General features: G+C 39.6%; 1 pseudogene; it reads right to left on the bottom strand.

The window, feature by feature from the left end:
• Positions 1-17,178: 17,178 nt before the first annotated feature.
• On the bottom strand, positions 17,179-17,280 carry LOC130042305 (uncharacterized; annotated as a pseudogene).
• Positions 17,281-17,645: the final 365 nt, after the last annotated feature.

Genomic DNA, 17,645 nt, shown 5'->3' with positions numbered 1-17,645 from the left:
CCTCCAAAGCCCTTCCGCTTTCCTTAAAGGATCGCTGCAGAGAAAGTTTCTTGCACACAAGTCCGCCTTTTGCAGCTCTCCGGATCCCTGGGTCAGCCTAATTATTTTCCACCCTTCCTTCTTTTTATCGGTTCACCTGCAGATTCCCTTCACTTCATTCCCTGGGAGTTTGGGAACCTCCCAAACCAGCTGACCCTGAGGTTTCAGGGGAAGCCCCAGGCTCCTCCTCTCTTGCCTCCCTCTGTACTGGTAGCTCTCTGAACATCGCAACCAACCTCCCAGCCCTGAGGGCCAGCACGACGTGGTTTCTTGGAATCATCTGTCCTTCCCTCCCTCATTCTGTTTGGTATATCTAGAACGTTTCATTTCTTCTGACTTTTCCAGATTGCCAAAGTGGAGGTACTATAGTTACTAGTTATCAACCAATCCTGTGTCTGCTAAATATCAAGGAGAAGACCAGATCTTCAAGACCAGTAAAAAAGTGGTTCTCGTCTTAGAGCTGCTCGAAACTTAGATGTTACACTTGGCCAAAACATTATTAAGAGCAACAATAGACCAACTCTTATTCAAGGATTGGTTTCTTGCCATTTGACCCAAGGAAGCTGGAGGCATCATTATTAGCATGTGTGTGACTTTGGGTAGTCACTCAGTAATGACATTCCTAATCAGTTATTGAATACCATTTAAGCTAGTTGAGCGACAAATAGCAGCTCTCAGACTTAATGGCATTTCTCTGGCAGCTAATTCAGCAAATGAGAAAGATATAATTGTTTCCAATACTTAGCTCCTGAATATAACAGGTCCCATTACAGGGCTACCTAAAATAGAGAGTATATCTCAGTTACTTTCTGGCTTGGCCCTCCTGTATATGATGTACAGAAGGAACATGCATGGTCTATAGAGTACCAATAGAAACAGTGTCTCAATTTTTTTTCTTTTTGAGTCACACCCGCAATGCACAGGGGTTACTCCTGGCTCTCACTCAAGAGTTACCCCTGGTGGTGCTCAGGGGACCATATAGGATGCTGGGTATCAAACCCCGGGTCGGCCATGTGCAAGGCAAATGCCCTACCACTGTGCTATTGCTCCAGCCACAGGGTCTCAATCTTAACCTGACGTTTTTCTGTTGTTTCAGTAAAACACACAAGTGGAAGAGGCCTGAGAGAAGCTCCCTACCCCCTGTTTTTTAAACAAAAAAGATTTTCTCTAAATATTAGATATTCTGATGGCATAGTAGGCCATCTTGAGTCTTACTCAAGGTGCAATTAAATACTTGGATAGAAACCAAATTATATATATATATATATATATATATATATATATATATATATGCTATACCCAGCTCAGGGATTCTCCTGGCTCTGCACTTAGGGATCACTCCTGACAGAGTTTAGGAGGACCATATGGGGTTCCAGGGATCGAAATTAGGTCAATTGTGTGCTGAGGATTGAACCCAGGTCAACAAACATATCAGCTGTACTATTGCTCCAGCCTGACATTAGGAATGTGTAACTTAAGTAAACTTGAGAGTAATGATGACTTTACAGTAAAAGCTGAAACATTTTACACTAGATCATATAATCTGAAATCCAGTTTGTATATTTGGATCAATGTATTTTTTTAAATTTTATGGAATTATCGTGAGAAAGTTACAAGCTTTCATGTTTGGGTTACAATCACACAATGATCAAACACCCATGGATCAATGACTTCTTAAACCATTTTTTCCCCAACACGGTAGTCTCAGCAGGTCTAGGAACCATTACTGGTGATATTGGACCTAGTTGAGAGGGGTAGATGATTCGATGCATGGGCCCTAAGGTACTTGGGGGCTACCAAGGCTACATTACTTAAGGATCTTGCAGTGCCAGAGATTGCAATTAGGACCTCAATGCTATCTTTCTGACTTTTTGTTTGTTTTTTGGGCCACACCTGGTGTTGCTCAAGGGTTACTCCTGGCTCTGTACTCAGGAATCACTCCTGGTGGGCTCAGGAGACCACATGAGTGCCAGGGATTGAACCCTGGTCAGCCATGTGTAAGGCAAGTGTCCAACCTGCTATAATATTGCTTCTCCCTCAGTTTAAGTAATTTTAAAAGGTGACTGTAGCATGAATTTAAATTCATTCACTCACCTACCACTCCTGGAAAGATTTGGGGGGCCATATGGGTGCTAGGAATTCAACCCAGGTCAGTGACATGCAAAGCAAGCACCCTGCCCTTATGTATTATATAATTATCAAGAGTTGATTCTGTGTAAATTCATACTTAGGATCAAAAAGTAGGTCATGTGTGTCTCCTCTCCCCACCTTCCTGCCCCCATTTAAACTGAAAATAGTTAAACTACGTTTTTTAGCTAAAAGTTTAGGAATGGAGAGAAGGGCTCAAAGTACTGAGCACATGCTTTGTAAGCCAGAGGCCTGGGTTTGATCCTTTCCCTCTACATGATTCCTGGGCACTGCTAGGAAGGATCACCAGAGCAAAGAACCAGGTGTAGCCCTGGACTACTGCTGTGTGTGACCCAAAATGTAAACAACAACTAAAAGGTTTATATTATCTATCCTCTTCTGGAAAACACCATCCTAGATTTGAGGGCAGAAGGTGTCTTGGTTTTTCTGGTCTCTGGAGTATAGTGAATCTTTGACAGGTAATTATGTCTGGAGAGAATTTTCAGTTTTTCAGTATTGCAGGTCAATTATTTGTATACACTGACCAAAGTAGATTTTGTTTGCTCATTTGTTTGTTTTGGTGCCACACCCATTGGTGCTCAGAGCTTACTCCTGAAGAGTTTACACCTGTACTCATTAATGTGATCATGGAGGGCTTGAGGAACCATATGAAAAGCTGGGGATCAGTTTCACGCAAGGCAGAGTCTACCCATTGCATTATTACTTAAGCCACCCAAAGTAGAGAACTCTTGAAGTCCAAATTAAATTTGTTTCAAAAAATACAATCAAGATACAGGGGTCTGGGAGATGTGTGCTGAAAGTAGATAATGGACCAACATGATAACCTCTCAGTATCTGTATTGCAAACCATAACTCCCAAAAGTAGAGAGAGAGAGTATGGGGAATATTGTCTGCCATGGAGGCAGGGGGAGGGTAGGGAAGGGGGTGTATACTGGGGAGATTGGTGGTGGGGAATGTGCAATGGTGGAGGGATGGGTGTTTTATCATTGTGTGATTGTAACCCAAATAGGAAAGCTTGTAATTATCTCACAGTGATTCAAAAAATTTTTTAAAAATTAAAAAAAAAAAGATACAGGTATCAAAGTGCTTGTCTCACATCTCATGAAACTTGATACCAATCCTTGATACCACCTGTAGTTATCTGGGTACTTCCAGAGATCACAGAGAGCAGAGAGGCAGGAATAGGCCCTGAGCACTGTTGGGTATAACCCACAAACCAAAATAAATAATATAACCAAAAGGCAACTGAGTGTATAACTTGTTATGTATTTAAATAGATTACTCTCCAGTAAATTTGTTTTTTATGTGGGATAAAAATAAAAACAAATTTGGGAATTAACTATATTATTGTAACCAAGAGCTAACAGATAAGGTTGGGGTTATGGCTCAATTAGTATCTTACTTGCCATGCTTGTGTGAAGACTTGGATTGGATCCCTGACACTACGTTGGACCTGAGCACTGCTGGATGTCACACTTGATGAAACTAATATACATATACAATATATGTAATGTGTATCTGTATATATATATGTATATATATATCACTCTCACTGTCACTGTCCTCCCGTTGCTCATCGATTTGCTCAAGCGGGTCCAGTAACATTGTGAGACTTGTTACTGTGTTTGGCATATCAAATTCGTCATGGGTAGCTTGCCAGGCTTTGCCGTGCGGGCAAGATACTCTCGGTAGCTTGCCGGGCTCTCCAAGAGGGGCAGAGGAATCAAACTGGGTTCGGTTGGGTCAGCTGCTTGCAAGGCAAATGCCCTACCTGCTGTGCTACAGCTCCAGTCCATTCTTATTTATAAAAAGGTATTCTTTTTTATTTTAACCTTTTACTGAACAAAGAATATCTTTCATTAGTTTGAGTCAAGCCATTTTAGCTTCACTAACCTTGCTAGTCTTCAAAAATGATGGTTTATTTCCATTTGAACTGATTTCCAAAGCACAATTTACATTCAAACAGAGTCTTTTCAAAAAGATTCTATCCTTGTCTTTAAAATTTGCTTCCTGAAGTCCGAGCTATAGTACAGCAGGTAGGGCATTTTCCTTGCATGTGGTTAACCCAGGTCCCCATATGGTCCCCATATGGAGTACTGCCAGGGATAATTCCTGAATGCAGAACCAGGATAACCCCTGAACATTGCTGGGTGTAGCCCAAAATCAAAATCAAAAATAATAATATTAATACAGATAAAATAAAATTTTCTTCCCTTCCATCAAGTAGATATTACCATAAATTTTTTTGTAGGTCATTTTTGGGGGTTGTGAACATGGTGGTCCAATAATAAATTAGAACTGAGTCTCCATGGATGTGGCTAATGTAGAAAACCTCTTTATTTTTCTGGTGAATGCTAACAAGAGAGTAATTAAATGCTGCCTTTCATAAGTAATTTTACCTACCTGTGTTTGGATCCACTTGAATCTCTTTGCCACTAGTTATTCTAGCTTTAGAGTATGTTGGTCACGGTAGCCATAGTCTATAGAAAGGCCATATTGATTAGTGCTCCTGGTGCAAATTATTCAGAAGCTTGGTGCTTATTATTGGTTGTTGTTGTTGGTTTTGTTTTCTTTTTTTTTTTAAATCCCAAATTCATCAGAAACTCATTCTGTACTTTTCAAATTTGATCTTTTTAATTTCCTTCACAGCTAAGAGGATATGTGAGTCTCTTTGTTCTGGAGCTGCCATTTCTGGTGCTCAAGGTGTTTGCTCGTTCCAGGGACTCCACTTATGATTTTAATGTGCCATAAATTCTTCAGTCTAAGCCCCTATAAGTTCTCATACAGCCTCACCGGCTTAGATTTATTGTATGATCTCGAGAATGAAAAAAAAAGTTTCCATGAGATTAGGTTGCTATTCATATTAAAAATATGACTTTATTAAATTTCACTGGCAACGAGATCTATTGCAAGTAAAGAAGGTAAAATACAGGCTTAAAAATATCCAGGACTGAAAAGAGAACATTTAATTTCTATCCTCTCTGCAGGTGGGGTATGAACTAGATGGCTAGTATTGCTGCTGCCAGAAAGCTCGCCTATTTTTACGCTTTCATGAGAGATGTGGGCAGTGGAAAGGGATCCTGATTGAAGTACCCCAGGGCTCATGTAGAAATCCATTATGGTTAAGGAGGCTAGCATTTGTCTTATGGATCAGAGGGGATCTCTTGACACCAAAAGGTATATGAGAAAGACTGTGAAAGGAAAAGGAGAGGAGAATCCAGGCACTCCATCAGCAGCCTTACCCTGAGACAGACCCAGAGGCAACTCCAAAGCCACTAGGGCAACTGCCTGTTCAGTTTGCCAAAGAGCCAGATGCTGTTGCTTGGAAGAATCTCCTCCACAGCTTGATGTCTGGGTCCTGTGATTGCCATCCAAAGAACAGTGGTCAGGCATACTGGGATGAATGCAGCCCTGCATCCAATCCAGGGCTTTCTTTTTTTTAAAAAAAGAGCCATTTTAGTTTTCAAACTCAGTGTTATTTTTGAAAATTGAAGAAAGGAAATCAGAGGGTAATAATACAAACTGAAGCTACATGTTTTCTTCAAAAATCTCCTATAACTTAATTTTACTGTATGTTCAGTTTCATTATTTAATGAGGACTGGGTCATTTGGAAGAGACAAAAGGCTATCTACTCTACACAGTAGTTGTTATAAAAATCACTAAAATCTAGAAGAATGGTGACAGTGCATATGATGGTTCTTATTTGTTACAACTATCATCATTTATAATTTTGTATAAAATTGAAGTATGACATTCAATTTTATTATGAGTTTTGCAACATAGTTTTGATTGTGGGAACAACTGTTTTTAAATAAAAAAGGCAACAAGAAAAAATGATTGGTGACATTTAAGGGGGAAAAATTCTACCTTAGTGTCTGATGAGTAACAACCATCTCCTCTTGGATACCAAGCAGTGTTGTCATATAAAGCCGCATACTTTCTTTTCAGAATATGTCTTGATATTTGCTGTATTTGTAATTGAGTGAATAATAATAGCTGCTGTAGGTCTTTGAGTCATTCAGACTACTTCAAAAAAAATGGATGCAATTTGATTCCAAAAAACAACCAAAATTTTTTCTCTTTTTGTGTAATCTTTTAATTTTGTAATTATGGAAACTTTTTTCTTTAATATCCTCAACTTTGTCTAACTGCTCAATCATGAGTGCCTGAGTATCCAAATAAATCTATAGTTTCTTTAATCATTATGATGATTGTGAATCATGGAGTGATTGATGGTTGCCATGTAATGTGTAATGGTTAAAAAGATAACCAAAATATTTGGTTAGTAGTGACTTACTATGAAGCAGTGGTTTCCAGTGAGGAGTGATTTCTTCCCTTGGGGGACTCTTGTCAGTATCTAGAAATGTTTTTCTTTTGTGGTAACAATTATTTACTGAGTAGAAACCAGAAATGCTAATGAATAATCCACATTGCAGCAAAGGATAACTACCATTACAAAAATATATGTGGCTTCAAATGTCAGTAGGTACCAAGACAGAAAAATGTTTATGTAAACAAATAGATAATAATGGTGGCATTAAGGAAATTGTGGAATATGGGACCAGAGTGTAGTATAGTGGGTAGGGCGCTTGCCTTGCATACAATGATCCAGGTTCAAACCTGGCATCCCATAAGGTCCCCTGAGCACTGCCAGGAGTGATCCCTGAACACAGTGCCAGGAGTAAGTCCTGAGCACGGCTAGGTCTGCCCTCCCCCCATCAAACGAAACCCTCCCCTAAATTTTGGATTATTAACAAATACATAGCTGTATAGTATTTACTAATCCAAATGAAGGTAAAAATGAAAACAAAAAGACTGAACTGCTGTAGGTGGTTGGTTTTTTTTTTTTTTTCATTTTTTTGTGGGGCAACATCCAGCTGTACTCAGAGCTTACTATTGACTATGCTTAGCAAATACTCCTGGTGGTGCTCAGGGAACCATAAATGGTGCTGGGAATCAAACCCAGATCAGCTATGTGTAAGGCAAGCACCTCCCAGTGTACTATCTCTCTGGCCCCGTTTTAGTATTTTCTATCATCTTAATATTTGGGATAAGACAAGGTGCAAAGGCATATATTCTTACTTGCCATAAATATACAACTGATTATATAAGTTTTTAGAAAAAACCCTCAGTATAAAGCAGGAACTTAATTTTAATTAATTAATTAATTTAGAGTTTAGGGCCATACCTGGTTGTGCTCGGAACTCATTCCTGGCTCTGGGTTCAGGGACCACTTCTGGATGTACTTGTGAGTTTATATATGGCATCAGAGATGGAACCAGGGTCTGCCACATATACTATCTCTCCAGTTTGAATGTTGACTTCATTTCTGGGATTTTTGCGCTTTATACAATGTTCATTTGTTTGTGGTTTGTTTATACAACATTAAGCTTCTTGCCACAATACCACAATATTATTTAAAAGAAACCCCAAAAACAGTATATTAGGGAAATAGTTCAGAGCTTGGAGCTCATGTTTGTCATGTGGGAGTCACAGATTCATTTCCTGGTATTGCATTGTCTTCCAAGTGAGCTAGGAAGAGCCCTAAGAACTTCTGGGTATGGGCCAAAGGCAAAAGAAAATTACAAAAAAATTTTAAAGTAGCATAAAAATGGACTGGATAAAGAAGAGACTGGTATGACAACAAGCTGGGAATGATCATGTTGGAAAAGAACTGAGTGTTAAAAGCAGGTAAAGGGATTTTTTTTTTAATGAGTCACGATGAGGTACAGTTACAGACCTACACACTTTCACACTTAACGTTTCAGTCATATAGTGATCGAGTACCCATCCCTCCACCAGTGCCCATTCTCCACCACCAATGTTCCCAGTATCCCTCCCACATTACCCCCTTCCTCCTCTTACACTCCCCCCCCCCCCCCCCCGCCTCTGTATCAGGCGAATTCCATTTTTACTCTCTCCTTAGGGAGTTGTGGTATGAAATGCAGGTATTAAGTGGTCATCTTGTTTGGTCTGTAATCTACTTTCAGCACACATCTCCCATCCTGAGCGGGTCCTTCAAGCATCCTTTACTTGGTGGTCCCTTCTCTATCTGAGCTGCCTTTTCACCCAGCATGTAGGCTAGCTTCTAAGCTGTGGAGCAATTCTCCTGGTGGTAAAGGAATATTTTTGATAACTTCTCAGTATCATTATTGCAAACCACAATGCAAAAGGAGGGAGGGAGGAAGAGAGAGAGAGGCAGAGAGAGAGAGATGCAGAGAGAGAGAGAGAGAGAGAGAGAGAGAGAGAGAGAGAAGAAAAGCAAAGCACCTGGGGGTGGGAGGTTGATGGGAGGGAACTTGGGGACACTGGTACTGGGAAATGTAAACTGGTAGAGGGATGGGTGTTGGAATACTGTATGACTGAAGTCCAATCATGAACAGCTTTGTAGGGGTTTATCTCACAGTGATTCAACAAAAAAGTCTTTGAAAATGGACTGGAGAGATAGTACAGGGGTTAAGCTACGTGTCTGTATGTGGCCAAACCTGGTTATACCCCGAGCACCATCAGAAGTGATCTCTGAGCACAGAGCCAGGAATAAGTCATGAGCACTGCTGGGTATGACCTAAAATCCAACCAACCAACCAACCAACCAACCAAACAAACAAACAAACAAAACCCCCTAAAACAAAACACAAGGATCAATAAGAAAAAACAAAAAGCACCCCAACACATAAAAATGCAAATAAAATAACTCTCCTACAGACTGTTCCCTGGTCCTGTCCTTTCAAGTACAAAGGATGGGTCAGAGAGATAATACAGTGGGTAAGGCATTTGTCTTACATGTAATGCCAGGTTAGATTCCTGACATGACATGTGGTCTTCAAAGCACCACATGTGTTCCCATTAGCATCAGCAGGAGTGTTCCTTCAGCACAGATCCCTGGGCAAAGGAATAAAACTCATCACAAGGTATGGCCCCAAAGCCAAAATAAATAAATAAATGCCTAATTAAATAATTAAATAAATACACTGGAGAGATAGTAGAGCATATAAGCCTCCTGCACTGCATGCAATTGATTCAGATTTGAATCCTCAACATCACAGATAGTTCCCCAACCACCACGAGAAGAGATTCTTTAGCACAGAGCTAGGAGTAAGCCCTGAGCACTGCCAGCTACTGTCCCCAAGCCAAAATAAAATAAGATACAATACAAATAATCCACAGAATCCCAAGGTAATAAGAAGAGCCTTCATGAAAGAAATACCTTGTGAACACTACTTAAGGCATAGCACGTGGTTGAAGTTAAGCATCGAACTTGAAGAGTATTACAGTGTTAATCCAAGTAATGCTTTGAAAAGCATAGATATTTTATTTTTTTTGTATATTTTTATCTTTTTAGATTATTTTTATTCAGTTTTTTAAAAAAATTTTTATTAGTGAGACACCATGAGGTACAGTTGTAGACTTACAAATTTTTGTGCTTGGGTTTCAATTATACAATGACCAAATACCCATCCCTCCACCAGTGCCCATTTCCCACTATCATGGATCCCAGTATCCCTCCCACCCCCCTCTGCACTTGTTTGTTCATTGCAGCACTCTTTACAATAGCCAGAAATCTGGAAAAAACCTGAGTGCCCACGAACAGATGACTGGTTAAAGAAACTTTGGTACATTTACACAATGGAGTACTATGTAGCTGTTACAAAAGACGAAGTCATAAAATTTACATACAAGTAGTACTACATGGAAAGTATCAAGTTAAGCAAAATGACTCAGAAAGAGAGAGATAGGCATAGATATTTTCTATAGAGAAATTTTGAAGAAGGTTCTTCACACCTTCTTTCTGAGATTGGAGAGGATTAAAATTAAGCACGAACTCTTTCAACTGACCACGTGCACCCACACCCCAATTTCTCCTCCCCGGGGGTAAAACAGGAATGAGTTTCCTGGTGACCATTTCAAATCCTCTTTATGGAGCTCTCAGTGGAGATCACCAAGAAGGTATTTGAAGGCTTTGGTAAAATAGTTTTATATACATGTTCCTAAAACTAATCAAGTGATTCCTCAGGTTTCTTCCCAGTTCTTATGCTCTGATGCAAACATAATTTAAAAACAATTGTTTACTAATAGGGAAAATTTTACTCCCAACTAGTTAATCGTAAGTGGGCCTTCTCATGTTATGATGCAAGCACCTGACCAGCTGTACTATAGTTCTGGTTCCCTGATTTCTTTTCTTACAAGATCTAAATTGCTGGGCTGAAGAGATAGTACAGCAGCAGGTATGGTGCAGCTTTGCACCTGGCAGGCTTGGGTTTGACCCCTGACATCCCATATGGGTCCTAAGCAGTGCCAGGAGACATTCCTGAGCATTGCCAGATATGCTCCCCCTCCAAAAAAAAATTCTAAGTTACTGAATAAGGTCCATTAGGTCCAAATTAAATTTATATGATTAATTGTTATTATAACAGTTGTCATCATTAGTAAACATGTTAATATAAACTCCAATTTTCCATAATTTTGAAAGATTTTATGATATCTTGGATTGTTTTCCATTTAAAAATAAAAATTATACTGTAGAATTATTGTATGAATTTATTGCCACATGTAACTTGGAGCATTTTAATTTACCTTGTATAGAATCTATTCTGTATTTTATTTTATTTTTTTTAAAAAGTTCTGGGGCTGGAGCAATTAGTACCCACTGTACAATTATTTACAGTGTAATTTTAAACACAATTTACAACTGTATTTGTAAATTACAAATTTACAAATTTGTAATTATTTGTAAATTTGCCTTTACAAATTTAAGGTATTTACCTTTCACATGGTCAGCATTGGTTTGATCCCCAGCATCCCTTAATATCCTGGAGCCTGCCAAGAGTTATCACTGAGCACAGAGCTAGAAGTCAACCCTGAGTGAGCATAGCCAGGCGTGATCCCCAAACAAAAAACAAACAGAAAAATTCTTAGGAAAAATTAAAGAAAGTATGACCGAATAAGTCACCAAATCAAAACAAACTCCTCAGTGCCGGAACGATAGCACAGCTGGTAACCCCTGTGCATCGCCAGGTGTGACCCAAAAAGAAAAAAAAAAACTCCTCACGAGGCAAGAAATATATATTCTCCTATAAATCTTTATAAAATGGAGTTTTTAATTCTACCCTTTGTGGTCAAACTGGATACAAAAAGAAGTTTTGGTCATTTTGATTTGTGTAGACACCCTAAAAGGAATAAATACTACTACAGTTTTAAAGTATGTATATATACTTATATCACTGTATCACTGTCATCCAGTTGTTCATTGATTTCCTCGAGCAGACACCAGTAATGTCTTCATTCGTCCTAGCCCTGAGATTTTAGCAAGTGCCACATTGGAAGTTCTTTCAGGGTCAGGGGAATGAGACCCATCATTGTTACTGGGTTTTGGCATATAAAATATGCCAAGGGGAGCTTGCCAGACTCTGATATGTGGGCAGGATACTCTCGGTAGCCTGCCGGATTCTCTGAGAACCAGAACTAGACAATAAGAGGTTGTGTGGCCACAAATTCGGCCATGCACTTCCAGGAGCTTGGTTTTATAGTCTCTGGATCTTGATGGGATTACACGGGGCGGGGGGGGGGGGGGGCGGGGAGCGGGCAGTTGGTAGATGTAACTATCTAGCTACTGGAAGATGGGGGATCTGGGTGGAAGAGGCCCAGTCTGGATCTGAGCAGGCTTGGAGATCTGAGCCCTGAGCCTCGGGTTCCACACACCTGGGTTCCTCTGCTGGTTCCTTCATGCATGAGGCTCATCTGAGTGTGTGGAGAGTGGTCTTAAGCATGACTGTGGTTGCTTATATGTATTATAATATATTATATATAATATATATAATATGTTATATATTATTATATATAATATATACTCATATATTTATTTTTATTTGAGGGATCACATCTGGTACCGTTTAGTGGTTACTACTGGCTCTGTGCTCAGGGGTCACTCCTAGCAGTACTTGCTAGACCATATGTAATGCCAGGTATAGAACTGGGATTGATCGTGTGCAAGGCATGGGCTAGAACTCCTTTATTGTCTCTCCAGTTCACATAGTCTTTTGATAGACATTTACCAAAGTGAATTGGTCTACCTGTTTGTAGATATATAACAAGAAAATTGCTATACACTCAGTTTAAATATACACAGATATTATAATATAGGTAAGATAATTGATATTTGGCTATGTTGTTTGTACTGATAGGTAAAAATATGCTTTGTAATTTCCAGATAGCTAAATTTAAAAGGTGTTGATTAATCACAGTCAACACTCTGAATAGGATTCTGTTAAATATGCTGCTTTCGTCTTCAGGAAGAGTGGTTATTATAAGACAGCAAAGCTATCAGGGCTAAAAATACCTGGAAATTTAGTATGCCAAAGAAGATACTGCAATAGTGAAATGTAATAGGTTGGATTGTGTGTATTCTTTCGATTTGTCATTTCCTTTCAAAGTTATTATTTCACCCTTACTGATAACCTCTCTCCAGTTTAAAAAAAACGCATTAGCATTCATTTAGGTTTTTGCAGATTTGAACAATTTTTTAATCCAATAAACTATTTTACCTTTCACAATAGATGGGGTCTTAGCCAATCATCTCCATTGTTAACAAATATCCACTGGCTTTTTAACGGTGAGATGACATCCATTGTGTCCCATTTTTCTACCTGGTAATAAAATGTTCTTGAAAGCACTCCAAGGAGTAAGGTACACAAGGTATCAGTCACTTCCATAAAACTATGCTAGCTATCTCTAATTCAATTATTCTACTTAAAGACTTCCTTGAATGCTGCAAAATTGCCCTGATAGGCCCCAGCTTGTGATGTTAACCTGAGCTGTTTGTGGTTCCTGAATTGTTATGATGTTTCTTTATCTTTTTTGCTTATATTTTAAGACCACTTTTTTACTTGTCATAAGAAATGGTTTCAGATTTCAAAAAATCTATTATTTAAAAAACAATTACTAGGACTGGAGAGATAGTAGAGGGGTTAGGCACTTGCTTTGTATGTGGCCAGGGAGTTTCCAGACACCTCACCATTTCATCCTGGGGAAAAGTAGAAATGATATTGTGCATTTCAATATCAGAAGGAAAAGAATATGCAGCTCAGTGTTGTTAACCAATAACCATTTTTTCTCTTGGGCCAGAGTGATAGTACAGTGGGTAAGATACTTGCCTAGCATGCAGCTGGCCCAGGTTCAATCCCCAGTATCCCATATGGAGTAATTTCTAAGTGCAGAGCCAGGAGTAACCACTGAGCATAACCAGCTGTGGACACCCCACAAACAAAACAAAATGAAAAAGAATCATTACTTCTTTTAAAATAAAAATTTTGAGTTAGCGTTTAATAGGTTTTCCCTTCTGAATTTTTAGGTCTGAAAACTGCAGGCACCAACTCCCCCTTAGATGTTTCATTTTTGTGTAACTAAAATGATGAACTAATTTGGCTGACATGATTTTGCCTTTCATTCATCCCTCAAGGTGATTGGTTATAACTCTTTTTTTCCTTCTTTTGGCTTTTTTGGTAACACCCGGTGATGCTCAGGGATTCTGCTTCCTCTGCACTCAGGGACTACTCCTGGCAGTGCTCAGGGGACCATATAGGATGCTGGTTATTGAATCCAGGTTGACTGCGTACAAGGCAAACGCCATATCTGCTGTACTATCATTCCATCCTTGATTGGTTGTAACTCTTAATCTGGCTGGGAAACAAAGTAGGGTCTGCTGCATGTGCCTCAATTATTATTTTTTAATTTTTGTCTTTTTGGGCCACACTCAGCAGAGCTCAGGGCTTACTACTGGCTCTGTACTCAAGAGATCACTCCTGGCAAGCTTGGGGATCACATGTAGTACTGGGGATTGAACCATACAAGGCAAGCGCTCTACCTGCTGTTCTCTCACTCTGGCCCCTGTGCCTTAATTCTTGAGTATCTCTCTAGGTACAAGACGTGAGCACTTGACTGAGACCAAACAAAACACTAAATCAAGTATACACATTCAAAATAATTTTTTTTGAATCATTGACCAGCATGCACCAAATAGGCATTCACTTAATGAGACAACAAAATTAACAACAGGTGTTATATAGTTCTGCAATATTGTGTAGCTGCATTCCAAGATGGTCCTTTATGTAGGTTGCCCTAACCCAATCACTGTATGTGTCCCACTATCATAAAAAAAAGGTGTAAATTTATCTTATCTTGTTCATAGAAGTAATCCCAACTGGTAGCATGGAGCCCAGTGAAGAGTTCAAGCACCATCTCTATATCTGTTGGGCAAACAGATATGTTTATTATAAGGTGGTTTCCTGACACCTGCGCCTCACCTTTGGGGATGATGTGAGTCTCATTAGTGTCCACAAGGCAGTCCTTCAATCTGAAGAAGTACTTGTAAGAGTGTCTTAACGTTTCCAACTTTTGAATCTTTGTGAGTCCTGTATATTCAGTTGTTTAACTTGCTCTAAATAAGGGGAAAACCATGTCCTGCAACACCTTTGGAAGGCCACACATGAGGGCAGCCTGGGGAGAGGCAAAGCTCAGGTCAGCCTCTGGGCTGCCAGCCTGTCTACTTACCTTTGTTCCTGTTTTTGAGAATTCTGCTTTCCTTTTCTCCTGTGATGAAACTCCTGGCAAAATCACCAAGTGCTTCCCATAGACACCAAAAGAGAAATACAGCTACCGGAAAAATGATTTGCTTGTGTGAAATAGGGGATCATTTTTCACGATAGCACAGCGGGTAGGGCGTTCGCCTTACACGCGGCCAACATGGCTGACCCGAGTTCGATTCCTCCGCCCCTCTTGGAGAGCCCGGCAAGCTACCGAGAGTATTCGATATGCCAGACACAGTAACAACAAAGTCTCCGATGGAGACGTTACTGGGCCCGCTCGAGCAAATTGACGATCAACGGGAGGGCCTTTAATGAAATCAGAGTGAAACAGAAGAGAATGGCAGGTGTTTGTCTGCAAGCCTTTACCAAATGAGGGGTGTGGCCATTTCTTCTTCCGAGGTAGCTTTAAGCCCCTCTGGAGTTTAGTTACAATGCTTCCAGGTAAATGTCTATTCACTGACTTTCAAACATTGCGTTTTTTTACTTGCCTTTGGACATAAATAGGTCTTTCAGTTCAAAAGGCTATTGAGGTTTTTAGCAACTGCAAGTTAAGGTAAGATTAATTTTGTCAGTTGATGATGGTCATGTGTTCATTTTCAAGTGGACAGGCCTCCTTGCAGAATACATTCAGATTTCACCTCGGGATGGCTTTCAGTCTAACAATTCCTGCCTCAGTGAGGATGAGAGAGGAGACCTGAGACGTTCAGGTGTCTTTAAGATCTGGGAATACCCACTGCAATCCAATTGTGGGTGAGGTGCTCTGTGCACCAAATCCTTGTGTTTATATTTAGAAAGAAATAGAAAATGATTGTTAGGGCTGATGGCACCCTGCTGGCCTAAAGACAGAGTTTGTGATGAGGCGGTTTTCAGAATCTTGTGGCTAAGATAAGATGAATTCTTTTTACTCGAACAAAAGATTATTTATGATGAAAACCTTAACCCACAAGCTGTAAGACAGACTGAAATATGAAAGAGGTGAAAGAAATTTGAAACACATGGTTGAAAAATGTTTTAAACATGTGTACTAGGAATGAAATTATGTATATGCTACTTTCATTTTTGAGTATTTGTTCTAATTTTTGAAAATTTTTTTGGTTTAAAGATCTGTGGCCCACTAAATATATTTAGATAACAATGTGTTGTCTAACATATGGTTTCTCATTGTATATATAATAGTCTAGGCAGATTTTTAATTTCAGATTATGAAATTAAACTGATACATTATTCTCCCAGCAATGATTAATTGGATGCTATCAAGACTCAAAGCAGAGGCAGGAATATCGAAAGTAGTAGAGCCTTGCATATGTAAGGTCTTGGCCCTTAGCCTGGGACTACCCCCTTCAATTATTTTTAGTTTTTTAAAGAATGGAAGCAAATAGGGCCAGGGAGGTAATTCAAAAGGCTGAGACACATGCTTTGCATGTTGGAGTCCTAGGTTTGATTCTCTCACCACATGATCCTTTAAGCACTAAGCCAGGAGAGGCCTCCAAGTACCACCAGGTATGACTCAGTAACCAAAACCCCACCCCACTCTCCCCTTCATTCCATGAAAGCAAATGTTTTATTGTTTTGTCTGTTTGGGAGCCACGCTCATTGATGCTCAGGGCTTACTCCTGGCTCCATGCTCAGGGATGATTCATGTTGAGGCTCAAGAGACTATATATGCCCAGACTGGCATGAGTAAGCAAGCACTCTATGTGCTATACTAATGTTCTGACCAAATAGCAAATTGTTGTTGGTTTTTTTTTTGTTGTTTGTTTTTTTGTTCTTTTTTCCGGGTGGGTGCACACTTAGCAGTGCTCAGAGCTAATTCCTGGCTCTATGCTGAGGAATCACTCTTGGTGGGTTCAGGGGACCACATGGGGTGCCAGGGATAGAATTTGGTTCAGCTGTGTGCAAGGCATAAAACCACTATATTATTTCAATTTGAAGGAAAATATAGTGATTTTCTTTTGAAGTTCTGTAATGAGATGTAAAAAAGGTCTGCTTTGGGCTGAAATGAGAACTGAACTCTTAATGAAGGGACATAATTTGGAATTATTCAAACATTTCAGTCATGTTTTCTGAACCTCAGAAATTACAACTAATATAATTAATGAGATTGGGGGAGGGTTGTGTTACACCAGGACCATTCAGGGATCACTTCTGTTATTAAACTGATAAAAATAGATACTGCACTTGATCTTATCTGAGGGTTGTGTTACACCAGGACCATTCAGGGATCACTTCTGATATTAAGCTGATAAAAATAGATACGGGAGGGCCTTTACCTTTACCTTTTACTACACTTGATCTTAACTGAGGGTTGTGTTACACCAGGACCATTCAGGGATCACTTCTGATATTAAGCTGATAAAAATAGATACGGGAGGGCCTTTACCTTTACCTTTTACTACACTTGATCTTAACTGAGGGTTGTGTTACACCAGGACCATTCAGGGATCACTTCTGATATTAAACTGATAAAAATAGATACTACACTTGATCTTAACTGAAAGGTTGAGAAGCAATGGGTCACTTTTGATAGTGCTTGGGAAACCATATGTGGTGCGAGGGATCCAACCAGAGTTCCTGTATGAGAGGCAAGAGCCTTAACTTCTATACTATCTCTCTGGCCCAAATTACCTAGATTGTTCTTTTGTTATTTTCCTCAAAAGTAAGATATAAAGATTGTCTTATTGATTGATTGACTTGATTTTGGTATTTGGGTCCACACCTGGTGATGCTCAGGATCTATTCCGATCTTTGGGAGTGGATTATGTTGCTCAGGAGACTGGTGTCAGGAATCAACCCAGGCTTACTATATACAAAGCATGGATTCCAGCTCTTTGAGTTATTTCCTTGGCCCAGATGCCCTCGAGTTATTGGGTAATATT

This window comes from Sorex fumeus, unplaced genomic scaffold (genome assembly GCF_029834395.1).
Source record: "Sorex fumeus unplaced genomic scaffold, SorFum_2.1 ptg000098l, whole genome shotgun sequence".
Classification (NCBI taxonomy): domain Eukaryota; kingdom Metazoa; phylum Chordata; class Mammalia; order Eulipotyphla; family Soricidae; genus Sorex; species Sorex fumeus.
Note: the sequence above shows the minus strand (reverse complement) of the source record. Positions and strands in the feature narration are given on the sequence as shown.